Source organism: Acomys russatus, chromosome 10 (assembly GCF_903995435.1).
Source record: "Acomys russatus chromosome 10, mAcoRus1.1, whole genome shotgun sequence".
Classification (NCBI taxonomy): Eukaryota; Metazoa; Chordata; class Mammalia; order Rodentia; family Muridae; genus Acomys; species Acomys russatus.
In genome coordinates this window covers 69,315,207-69,328,733 of record NC_067146.1, presented here as the reverse complement: position 1 = coordinate 69,328,733, position 13,527 = coordinate 69,315,207, and positions in this window count along the sequence as shown.

Genomic DNA, 13,527 nt, shown 5'->3' with positions numbered 1-13,527 from the left:
AAGCTTTCCCCCTAGGCCAGAAGAAAAATCTTAGCTTTATTTAAATTTCAAAATAGAGTGCTTGGTTGTCAAGTGCATTTGACTGTTTTACATATGTATCACGTTTGTTCTTCTTGATTCTTCTGAGAAAAAAATAATTTCTGTACCCCAAATTACAACACCTACTGCACCCCTGCCTGTGTCTCAGGCCTGGTAGTACTGTTATTCCACCTGGTGACGGGGTGGAGGGGGGGAAACACAGCATAATGGTTTGGAAACAAAGTCAAAGCATACTTGATTTTCAGTTAAAAGTGCAGATTTCAACAATCACTTAAGATTATACCATCTTGTGAGCATTTAAGCCACAGTGTTGCCCAGTTAACTACTCAAGAATCAATTATCTTCTGGTTCCACCCCGAACTGCAGTCATATTTTACCTACAAGGTGTATTTTTTTTCTCCAGGTGCCCAAGGAGCGTTATACATGATTCAGGAGAGCAATTTAAAAAAACAATTCATGCATTCTTCTTTTTTAAATTCATACGTTCTTAATTTAGCATTTTTCTTTAGGACAATTTCATTTGCCCTCTGGTGTACATACTTAGAAAAATATCAATACTCTCTTTACAAACTGTATATACTGTTTGTGTTATTTCTACTAATAAGACTGTTAAATCACTTCGTGTACATTTAAGTACAGGCATATATAGTATTTCTGTCACTGAGAAAAATTTCATGGTCTCCCAGCCACAAACACTGAGGCTGAGTTCTCACACGCATTGGCATTTTTTGTAAGGTCTGTCGCTTCTTTGAGCCTACAAGGTGACAAAGTTGCCAAGGGGAGAGCTGAGTTGGGTGGGACTGGGCCAGTGTGTCATTAAAGTTCAATTTGGTGCCAGAAATAATTTCCTGGGACCAAGGGAGAAGGGGGGGGAGGGGAAGGGCACCCAAGGGCCTTATAATGAGCCAGGGACCCGCTTGGCTGCAAGCATGGGCCAGACAAGGGTCTAAAGAGCAGGAGTTAGAATTCTTCATCTTGAATTAGAATTTTGGCAACTGTGCAGTGTGCTCAGCTGCCCAGACAGGGAGGAAGGCCTCAGCTGAAAGCAGGCAGAAGAATATCTGGCAGATAGACATTGCACCCAGGGACATGGAAATGCAATACAAAAACTTCAGCCAGGATTGATGCCAAGACAGCCTCCCTAGAGATGTTAAGCGCGCGCGCACACACACACACACCACCACCGGGGCCCCCACTCTGCAGCGGCAGAGGAGTTCCCTGGGCTTTGAAGCGGCAACTCTTTTCCTCAGGAGGAATGATTTTCGATGTGGGATTATCAGCTGCAGAAAGGGTGTAGGAGGCCCAGAGGTGGCTCAAGCGAGAGAGCTCAGCCAAGGAAAGGCCAGAAGTGTTTAAGTGAAAGAAAGGAAGGAATGGGGTAGGGTGGGGGTAGGGGTGGGGTGGGGTGGGGTAGGGTGGGGTGGGGTGGGGGCATGCTACCTTCATTCCCTACTTCCTCCCCTTCTATCACAAGGTGTGAGTTCCAAAGGAAAAGCTTGGTAAGCCACACTGAGCATATTGATGGTTTTGTAATGTGAAGAACCAAGTAGCTAAAGATGAATTATAGTTAAACTATAGTTAATTGTTTTCTATGTTGAACCCTCCCGTTCTATGTGTTTGCAGATAACTGGAGATTGCTTAGGTGACATTCTGCTCTTAATTGGCACACTTCTTTTCTTTTTGAAATGAGGTATATGATCGTCATCTTTTAAATCTGCAAGGCTACTTACTGGTTTTGTACATGTGGTAAGCTGAGGCAAGGACACTCTGAAGTCTTCTTGTGTGCACCCAGCCAGTATAACACCAACGCATTAATAGACACTACAAAGACAGAGTAACCACAGGCAAACAAATGAAAAAAAATAATAAATGCTTTACTTTCGGTATACTTGCATTTTAAAATGTTTGTTGCAAGTGTGTCCTTTTAGATAAAGTCTGTTATCTAGGCTATAAAAATATGTAAACCAAACACTGCAACCTGTTGCTTCCAAGAGACTGGCACACCTCTCTTCTTGAGAAAATATTTATCTGTCTCTCTTGGGGGTGTGTGACAATATCTCAAAGGGCAGGGTGGCGAGAGAACTGAAGAGTCAGATAAGAGAGTGGCCATGAGCTACAAGCATTCCCTGCCTTCATGATCCTTTTCTTGGAAACCGCTGGCCTCTCCCTGGAGCACTGACAGCTGGCCACATATGGATATAGAGTAGATAGGAGGTGGCATTACAGATGACTTGCTGTCCCGTAGGAGTCCCCTAAAGCTTGGCATGCCAGGGTCCTTGGGATGGGCAGCTACCAGGGAGGTGGGAACCCAGTGGCTTCATGGAGCCACTAAACCACCAGAAGATCTGTTATGCAGCTGTCTGATTTCCACACGCGGGGACTTCAGGACACTCAGGTGGTCAGGACATGTACTTCCTGGGCCTAATGTGAACTTGTGTTAGTGTTGTACCAGGACCACTGTGTGAATGCTGCACCTCTGTTTTAAACTTCTCCCGGTGGGTCCTCTCCCGGTGCTGTCATGAATTGCACTTCAGGTTCACTGGCTACAGCCTCCTGAGTGGCATTCCCTTACCTCCGCTACTTTGAAGAATGAATGAGTCATGAGCTCAGATAGTCTTTAGCTCGGGTAAGTCTGCGCCTGCCTGTACTAAGGTCTGACACTTTCCTCCCTCCAGCTCTTAAGGACTAAGGCTTCTTTCTCTTCCACCAATAGCAGCTTTTCTTCCAGAGATGATAGGCTTTCCTGATAGGCCTTGCCTTCTTCCAAAGAGGACCATTACTACTCTACACTCTTGTTGACCATGTATGCAACTGCGTTTTGTCGAGTTGATCCTTTTTCCAGCTCAGAGACGAATCTGACCTTGCCTAACGTGGCCAGGCCATGAGTTTGATCCTTAAGCACTGTGAACAGTAAAAAGCAGCTGCGTCCACTCATTGCTGATTAGTTGTCAGTGGCTCCCTGGGCCTGTTTTCCACAGGAGTCAGGGTTGATAGAGTCTCTCCTGGGTCACCTCGAGTGAGCATCCTTCATGAGCTTCACCTGGCTGCTTCTGCGCCACTTACTATATTTACAGGCATGGTAACAGTATTCGTTGCCAGCTTCTCCTCAGACTTCTCCAGAACGGAATTAATGAATCCCCAGCCAATTACCACAGTTCTAATTTAACAGCCTAGGTTCACTCCACCACCAGTCTGAAGAGAGCAACCACCGCTTCTCAGGTCCATGCGGCCAGAAGTTGAAAATCAGGTTCATAAAGAGAGGTCACACAATTGCTGCTTGATTCCGATGACATGTCTTGGTCCAGCACATCACGAGCCACCTGCATGAAGAGGATTTGTGTATCCCAGAAGTCATCATAGCAAGGGGTGAGGGCTGCAATTTGAGGAAGACACACAGTGCCACCGGCTTTACAAGGCCCTCTTAAATCAGTCCTAAGGAGTCTTGTGTGGGTGAAACGATTGAACCTGTGTCCTGCCTTCTTGGCTGCTGTGGCACCTGCTTGTCCTGCCTTCCCAGCTTTGCTTCCTTCCAGTGATGGATTCTGTTGCTCTTGATGACAGTGGAGCCTACAGTAAGGTATGGATGCTGTCCCAAGACTGCACACAGCCTCTTCACCCAAAGGCATGTCTGTGTTACTGACGGTCACCCAGCAATGCATGCCTGACGGTCACCCAGCAATGCATGCCTGATGATTTTTATCCACTCAGTGGCTTCCAGAACTGTTTTAGCCCTGAGTCTTTGAGGTCCCACCAATGTCCTCTTGCCCTCTGCTCTTTCCAGGCCCTGACAGGGGTTAGTAAGACTGGGCTAGAAGACCAAGCCGAGCACACTGCTCCATGATCCCATCTCCCAGGCTTGAATCTCTTAACCATATCTTCATTCTCTGAATCAGCGTCTTCTTCAGAGACTTTGATAACGTCCCAGCCTTATTTCCTGAGGGCTCCCCGCGAGTGCTGACGGCTTAAGATGGGTCCAGTTGCCCCAGTTTTCTAATTTTATTCCCTTGTTCAGGCCACCTTTGTTGTGCAGCCTGGCTGGAGAGTTCTTCCCCTCTTCCACTTTACTTCTGCCATATGAAGTCCACCTGAAACTTCCTCCCAGAAGCCTCCAGGATGTTCTTTTCCTTCCCTTGCTGAGGTGAGTGCTAATCATCTGTGTTCCTGTCAAGGCCCCTGGCATCCTCACTGCGGGTTTGGTGCTCTTACTTTTCTAGGACCAAAAAAGTCTTTTTTCTTTTTTTTTTAACTTTCTGGTATTATTATTATCATCATCATCATTATTATTATTATTATTATTATTACTACTACTACTACTACTACTACTACTCTTACTGTTTAGTTAGTGTAAAAAATTAAATGTATCACTGAGACATTTTATACTTATTCACATATCAGAGAACACACGGCAATGTTTGTCTTTCTCCCCACCCTGTTCCCTCCTTCCCCGCTTTCCCTTTGGAGCTGTTCTTCCTTTCCCAGTTCCCCCCTTTTTCCTTGTCTGTCTCTCCCCCCTCTCTCCCTCTCACTGTGTGTGTGTGTGTGTGTGTGTGTGTGTGTGTGTGTGCGCGCGCGCGCGTACATACATGCATATATATGCTTTATAATTTGTGTGTGTTGTGCACATCTGCATTTGAGAGGGAATGTACAGTATTTGCCTTTCTAGGTCTGGCTTATTTCACTTAGCCTCCCTGTCAATGGTGTGCTTTTCATTCTTCTTTATGGCCGAATAAATCTCCTGTGTGTATAAGTATCATATTTTTATTACTTACTCGTCCAGGTGGACATTTTGGCTGGTTCTGTGTAGGAACCAGGTCCGACTGGGCTGCCTGCCTGTCTTGCTGTTTCATGTCCTGTTTCTAGCAGCAGTGTTTATCTTGGTTAGCTAGTCATGTTTACTGCTCTGAGAACGCACCCCTCCCTTCCTCGAGACTTTTCCTCCTGTGTCCAATCACCTCTTGAGGGATTTCACCTGGGAGGAGGATTCCTGTTTTGCTGCCTATAAGAAGGCTCTTTGGAACTCTGGGAGAGAGAATAATAAACCGCTGCCATGGCTGCTGCTCTCTTAACACGAAGGACCCGCTGTGTTAGTGTGTGTGTGCATGTGCGTGTGTGTGTGTGTGTGCGTGCGTGCGTGCGTGCGTGTGTATGAGTTAAATCCGCAGTCCCTTGCCCTCGACTCGCTACCGCGGTGGCGCGGGCGCCACAGTTCTATATCTTGGATTTTGGGAATGGTGCTACAGTAAACATGAAAGTGTTAGTGTGTCTATGATTACTAAATTTACAAAAATATATCACATTTTTATCTGTTTTGCATGTGTGTACTATATGTGTCTGGATAGGCATGTGCCACAGTGTACATGTAGAAATTAGAGGACAACTTTCAGGTTGGTTCTCTCCTTCTGCTACTTTGTAAGTCCTGAAAATTGAATTCAGGTTGTCAGGAGTAGGCACTTTTACCCAGTGTTGAGCCACCTTGCCAGATTCGCCTCCCCCCGCCCCCACCATGTGAAATTTTGAACCAACCTCTTATAAATATTTATATTTTATTTATAAATGACATCCAGATGTGGTTTTCAAATATGATATCTATGTTAAAAATAAACCAGGCATTTGTTTAACCCAGAACTAACAGGCCTTTTATCTTCACCCATGTTGCCTGCTAACCTGGAGGAAAGCCTTCCACCTTAGAGACCACTATCCTTGACCATTTGTAAGAGTTAGCCTCAGCTGTTAACTTGACACACACCTGGAGGTACCTGGGAAAAGGGCCCCTCAGCTGAAGAATCACCAAGGTCACATTGGCTCTTGGCCACATCTGTGAGGCAGTCTTAACTGTTAACTAATGGAGGAGGGCACAGCCCACAGTGGGCTGTACGTGGTGGTGTGGGCACAGCTTGGCATTGTGATAAGGCAGTGTGCTGAGATTTCAGTTTTCAGAGCTCAAGCTGTCCAACAATTTGTTAACATGCTTCCGTTCGGCGTCATCAGTGAAAGATGGTCTTTAGTCATCTTCTGGGTTGCATAGACTACATACAACATGTATTCCTTACACGATTACAGACTAGCCTTTGGCAAGACCTTTGTGAGATCTAGTGCTGTGCTCGTAATGTCATGTGAAATATTCCTCTCATTTGTTTTGATACCACTTGTTTCCCAGTGTCTGCTGATGCAGACAAAGCCATTCAGCTGGACAATGATAAGCAGGGAGGCATTCAGCCGTGACACGAGCGCTGACACTAGCTGCCCTGTTATGCACTGACTAGGGTACCGTTCTCTTTCACAAACAGCCAAACTCATTGTGGTGTTATTTTAAATAACTGTCACCACCATGCTCCGAGTGTCCGATATTGTGCTAGGCACTGGTTCCTGGCTCGTGGTATTAACTGTCTTAACATAGAGCAGCTTTTGAGTTCTGTGAGGTTGACAAATGAAATATGCCTAAGCTGAAGATGAGAAGAAAAACAAGAAGGTGACTTGATGAATTCTTTAAAGCTAATGAGTTCTGGGCTTATAGGATTTCAACTCCGGTGGCTCTGAGTCCAGACTCACTGTCCGTCCATGCTCGCATCTGTGGGTTGTAAAGGATATGCCTTCTCTTCCCTCGAATCTGGAGGAGCTGGGTTCTTTTCGTAGAAAGGACCAGGCTCGTGTGTATTACATACATGTGCTCACCCCCCACCCTCCTGCTACCCATAGCAGAGTGGCAAATGCATAATGATATGTAGATGGTGCTGCAAAGGACCTGCAAAGGAGCAGGCCTGGATGCCAGTGCTGTAGAGGCTGTGACTCCACCAGAAACTGAGGCTTTGTCTTCTGTTGCCAAACTTGTTTCCTAGTCTTGCTACTGCAGTTTGGATTTCAGATGTTTCCCCAAAGCCCACATGTTGAGCCCCCGGCCAATAGTATCGGCGGATTGATGCTAGAACCTCTAGGAGGCGGAAAATAATGGAAGTAGGGTTGGAGGACCTGTGCAGACATTGGGACCCTGGTTACATTTCTTCTCCTTTTTGCTTCCTTGGGGCCATGTGTTGGACAGGTTCCTCTACCGTGTGCTCCCACCCTGATGTGTGTGGCTCCGCCACAGGCCCAGAAGCACCAGGCAAGCCTAACACTGCTGAAAACTCTAAAGCTACGAGTGAAATATAAACTTTTTTTTCTTTCTAAGTTGACTATCTCAGGCCTTTTGCTAGAGTCATAGGAAGCTAATGCGACCATCTCGTTTAAAACTAAGCTTTATAAAGAAGCCAGCCAGGTTTAAAAAAAGATCCCTTGCAGTACTTGACCCAACCCTCACTCTGTGCCTTCCAACTACAGTTTGGGGTGTGATGGGAAACAGGTGTTGCCTATCACAGAGAAAGGTGACCCTTTTGCTTTTGTCTTGGCCTCTTGTCCTAAAATTATCTTTTTCTTTTTAAGTCTATTTTGGTACATTTATATATTCTTCCTCAGTTTTAGTTCCCAGAGGCACAGACAAAACAGTCCTACTGAGTTCCATCTTAAAGGGCCCTACAACTTGATCCCTTATTTTTATGGCCAACTTATGTGGAAATTACCCATTGTGTTCCAGAAGACAAACCAGGTTCTAGTAATTTCTCCAGAGAGAAGCCCCAACCCTGGCTTTATAATTAAATTTATTTTCCTATAATTTATTATCCCAATATGTGTTTACTGGAATAAATGATTAATTCTTTTTTTTATTTATTTATTCTATTGTCTTTGCTCAGTTAAGAGACCTCAAACTCAGAAGTCTGAGGTAAGTGACAAGGAACAGGCAGGAGATGTGACAAGACATGAAGTACATGGACAGACGTGTATGTGGTATAAATGGTGGGAGCCTCCTTACCATACTGGGTATTGGTTACCTTTCTTGTTGCTGTAACAAAAGTTACCTGACACAAAAATGTATGGAAATACTTATTTGGGCCCATTGTTTCAGAGGGGGTTAGTTCAAGAAAGCGTGAGGTAATGGAAGAGCATCTCTGAGCATGATGACAGCATGTGGTAGAGTCCGTTCACTTGATGGAGAGGACCAGGAAGCAGAATGAGACAGGAAATGGGCAAGGATAACACACCCCAAGGACCTGCCCCTACGTCCCAGTGACCTACTTCCCCAAGCTAACTTCCACTTTCCCAAGTTTCCAGAACTCTCTAAAAATAGTGTCACTAGCTTAGGGCCAGGCATTCAGAACATGAGCACTGTGGGGGACATTCAAAATCCAAACCATAGCCCACTAGCACACTAGAAGGCAAGCGAGTCTAACCTTCAGGCCACATTTGGCTCATTGGCCTCCCAGATTGCAATGCTCCTCTGTCCTTCCGTGACTCAGATCACTCTTATTGCCTCAACAGCTTGTGAGGAATCAGATTAATTATTTCTCAACCTTTCATCACCAAGGGATTAGATACAATCTAATTCCTTGGGTAAGCAATTCAGAAGGACCCTTTGCTCTCAACCAGATTGCCAAGGTGATACCAGAGTTGCTTCAGTGGCAGCCATGTCTGAAGGAAGAGTTAAGAACCATGAGCCTCCTGTACTTCAGTGGCTGTCTGTACTTCTTGTCAGAGATCAGAGTCGTGAGAATGATGTCATTAAACAGCGTCTATGAGCAGACTAATTTTATCTAAAACAGTGGTGCTCAACTTTTGGGTCATGACTCCTTTTGGGGGGGGGGAGTGTCAAACGACCTTTTCACAGGGGCCACCTAAGACCATCAGAAATCACAGATACTTAGATTATGATTCCAACAGCAGCAAAATTACATCTATGAAGTAGCAAGAACAGTAATCTCATGAGGAACTGTATTAAAGGGTCACAGCGTTAGGAAAGTTGAGAACTGATTTAGAATGACTCCTGTGGAAGATAGTATCTTTCTACTGCCAAAGCAGTCTTCATCTACACTTTAAGAGAAGTGACAAACCTTTCAGGTACTGGTTTTTTGCTTTGATAGTCTTTGCATATCTCCATACATTGGTATGTAGTTTAGGTCACACAGCATTGGAAGTGTGTCTCTCCTCTGTAAAACCATGCAGTAATCTAACACTTTCAGCTACAGTAAGTCTGTGGTGTCAGAGCCAATTCATGCGTGCATACGGTTTCTTTCCCCTTTATCCCAGCATGCTCTTTTCTCCCACTTTTCCAGTCCTATGCTGTCCCCACCCCCCCACCCCCCACCTCATCCCTGATCTCTCCTTCCCAAGATGCCTGATTTCTTCTTGAGTGGAGCCTGGGTTTGGGAAGTGCTTGGTATTGGATTTGAGAAAGCTATAACAGCTAAGTGCGTGCAACATAGAAACAGGGGAAAGAAAATAGCAAACATCAGAAGCAGAACTTGGGAGGATCGTCTATGTTTTCTCCATCCTGCAGGATGATTTGGTAATCCTGCAGCCTAGGAATTTCTTCACACACCGCCCGGTTTCTTGTCCTTTCAATCAGGTCTGCAGCTTAGCTTTCTTATTCTACACATGGGTCCAAAAGGCCAATCAGAGCAGGGCTACATTAAAAGATCTAGGCCCTAACGGAAGCTCCACTGCTTACAAGCCATTAACCTTGAGCAAGTCGCGCGGTGTCCCTGAGATTCCTTTATCTGCCAGCTGGATAGTACAGTGCTCCTACTCAGCTCCCAGGCATGAAAACGAGACGCTGCTCTGAGAATGCTGGAAACAGGGATGCTGGCCAAAGACGAGACCCTGTGATTCTGTCTTGGAACCTGATACCCCAGATGTGTCGTCTCCTCTAATCACAGTAGTATAGGGGGGACTGTCACTGTCTGCTAGAGAAGGGAGGCAGAACTTTATGACTCAGGAGAGAAGTTTGCTTTTAAACCAGCCTCTGTCGCTGTCGATGAGACACCAGCAGGTCGTGAGGTCGTTTGGGAGCATCCTCTCTGGGATCCTTGCGAGCGGTGGAGCAGCTGCAGGTACTCACCATTCTGTGGGAAGTGGGAAGATGTCCTATTTGTTTGCTCGGTTTTGATAGTTTGACCATGGCTTAAGGCTTCAGCACCACAGCCAGATGGAGTCTTGCTGCCAAAACGATTGTTTCAGAGGTGGGCACATAGCCAGAGGTTGCGTTTGGCTGAGAGATTTTGTTTAGGAGTTATCAAGACGGGCTGCTTCTCTTCTCGCTTACACAAGGAAGCTCACAGTCCAGTGAATACTGGCAGACACTTGAAGAAACACAGGGCTTCTGCCTGGGGGCGGTGAGGGTGGGTCAAAGTTGGCTTAGCAGAAAGCAGAGTTGAGAAACCTCTGAGATATCTGAAGTGGAGCTCTGATAACTACCTGGAGGCTGCCAGCAACCTTGGCGGTTACATGTGTCAATGCCCCTTCATGTGAGAAAAAAAAGCCAATGCGTTGGGCTTTGTAATACTAGGTTCTGACAAAATTCATCCTTAATGGCGCAGAGCATACATGCTTATAGAGAGGGTGTGGATGGGATAGGGTCAGTGTTCAAGGATCTTGCCTGCAGGAACCTGTCTTTTTCTCTTCCTGTTGAGCTCACAGCCTGTTGGGGGAGGCTTGTACAACTTAAGCGTCTTTGCGGGAGCAAGGCTGAGCAGGGATCTATCGTGGGGGAAAGCTATGAGTGGACGGATGTGAGTGTAGAACATGGCTGAATCTATGCTGAGCATTTCTCCAAGATGGAATGACTGGATTGGGGTCCCATTGCCCCAGGCCCTTTTCTGTTACTTTCTCCACAACCTCACTCATTATGATAATTTCTAGATCAATCCATTTGTCCACAAATTTCGGGAATTCCTTGTTTTTAATAGCTGAGTAGTATTCCATAGTGTAAATGTACCACAGTTTCTTAGTCCATTCTTCTACTGAGGGATACTTAGGCTGTTTCCATGTTCTGGCTATTATGTATAAAGCAGCTATGAACATGGTTGAGCATATGTCCCTGTTGTGTGGTAGGGCATTTTTCTGGGTATATTCCAAGGAGTGGGATAGCTGGGTCTTGAGGAAGCCCTATTCCCATTTTTCTGAGAAAGTGCCAGATAACTTTCCAAAGTGGTTGTACTAGTTTGCATTCCCACCAGCAATGAAGGAGTGTTCCTCTCTCTCCACATCCTCGCCAACATGTGGTGTCATTTGACTTTTTGATCTTAGCCATTCTGATGGGTGTAAGATGGAATCTCAGTGTCGTTTTGATTTGCATTTCTCTGATGACTAACGAGGACGAGCATTTCTTTAAGTGTTTCTCGGCCATTTGATATTCCTCTGTTGAGAATTCTCTGTTAAGTTCCAAGCCCCATTTGCAATTGGGTTGTTTGGTTTTGTGGTATTTAATTTCTTGAGTTCTTTATATATTTTGGATATTAAACACTATCCGTAGAACTAAGCGACAGCCTACAGACTGGGAAAAGATCTTCACCAACCCTTCATCTGACAAAGGTTTAATATCTAAACACTCTTAAAAAAAAAAAAGATAGAGTTTAAAAAAGAGTGCTCCACTAGCGCAAGGGGCATGTCCCATGAAAGTCTTCACTTACCAGGAAAGTGGGTCAGAGAGGAGGACATCCTATTGGGACTTTAGGTGAAAGAAGCATGGGAGAATGGGGAAATAGAAGGATCCAGAGGGTCCTAGAAACCTACAAGAACATTATGATGGGCGGATCTGGGCCCAGGGGTCCTGCTCAAATTATGGCACTAGCCAAGGACAATAAGTGCAGTAAACTTCAAACCCCTACCCAGATCTAGCCAATGGACAGGACATTCTCCACAGTTGAGTGGAGAGTGGGGACTGACTTTCACACGAACTCTGGTGCCCCATATTTGACCACATCCCCTGGATGGGAAGGCCTGGTGGCACTCAGAGGAAGGGTAGCAGGCTACCAAGAAGAGACTTGATACCCTATGAGCATATAAAGGGGGAGGAAGTCCCCTTCAGTCACAGCCATAGGAGAGGGGAGTAAGGAGAAAATGGGAGGGAGGGAGGAATGGGAGGATACAAGGGATGGGCTAACAACTGAGATGTAATATGAATAAATTAATAACATATTTTAAAAAAGAGTGCTACAGTTAGTCGCCTCCAATTCTCAGCTTTCTGCATGGAAAACCATGTTTTATATCCATTCCTTTGAGAAGGCAATTCTATGTGCTTACCATTTCTGGGTTTCCTGGGGATCTCTGGGCACAAATACCTTCATGCTGTTCTCCCAACAATTACAAACTGGCTTTATTGTCTATTGTGTCTTTAAAAAGTGTTTCAGTTGCCAGGGTGTGGTGATGCACACCTTTAATCCCAGCACTTGGGAAGCAGAGGCAGGCAGATCAATGTGAGTTTGAGGCCAGCCTGGTCTACAAAGGGAGTCCAGGACAGCCAAGGCTACAAAGAGAAACCCTGTCTCGAAACAAAACAAAACAAAAAGTGTTTCAGTTATTGACACAATCCCTTACAAACAGGGTTCAGTTAAAAAACAGTTTGTTAGGTGTGAAAGGTTTACTGGAAGATGTCAGGCACAGTTCATATGCATTTAATTGACAAAGAATCTCATTTAAATGTGTATTTCCTAAGACCAAATAATTCAGCCTGATAAAACAGATCCATGCACACTTGACTAGTAGCTTACCAAGTCCCACATCATCTGTTGTGTGCTCTGTCCTTGGAGTAAGGGCCAGCAGCTTTCAGTTGGTTTCTATGTTCCCATTGTCAATGTCATTCATCACCGGACAACTTAATCACATCTGCGGGAATCACGGTGTAACCAGCAGTCAGTGTCATCTGCCAGCTCCTAGGGGCTGACAGCCAGGCTTGCAGACATCTTCTATGGCTTCTACAGTGTTGCTCCTGCCATGTCACCTTCAGCATCTTCATCTCTACTCACAGATGTGTAGCAGGTGCCTAACGAATATCTATTCTTATTCTGCTCCTTAGAAACAGATTTTTGTCAGAGCAATGATAAGTCCAAATTAAACCCCGTCTTTCCCAGCCTTCCATGTAGAAATGGTGAGAATGTGTTTCAATTCTGATGATTGACTCACAAGAAAAAGTGTTGAATTTAGCTTTCTGGAAAGCATCTTTTAAAAAATGTTAACTCACTTGGGTGTTGGTGGTGCACACCTTTGATCCTAGCACTTGGGAGGTGGGGAGAGGGGTGTGACAGAGGCAGGCATATCTCTGTGAGTTCAAGGCCAGCCAGGTCTATAGAGAGAGTTCCAGGGCTACACAGATAAACTCTGTGTCTAGAAAAACAAACCGCATCTAACTCAACTTCTGAGAACCATTTCCCCTTGGCTCATCTTCCGTTTTTGTTTCTAAGAGTGATGGTTGGAACTTAGGAACATGAGGGTGAGGGTCACAATCTAGAATAATGCTTAGAGCTGCCATGTTAGCCTCAGACAGCTTTCATCTGGGATTCTCACTCTGAGAGAGAACAATGAGCATCTGTTTGCTTAAGCCATGACTTCTTTGGTGTCAGTTCCTCACAGTTGAATGCAATTGTTCATTCTGTGTAATACTCCACTGGATTTGGTCAACACTTT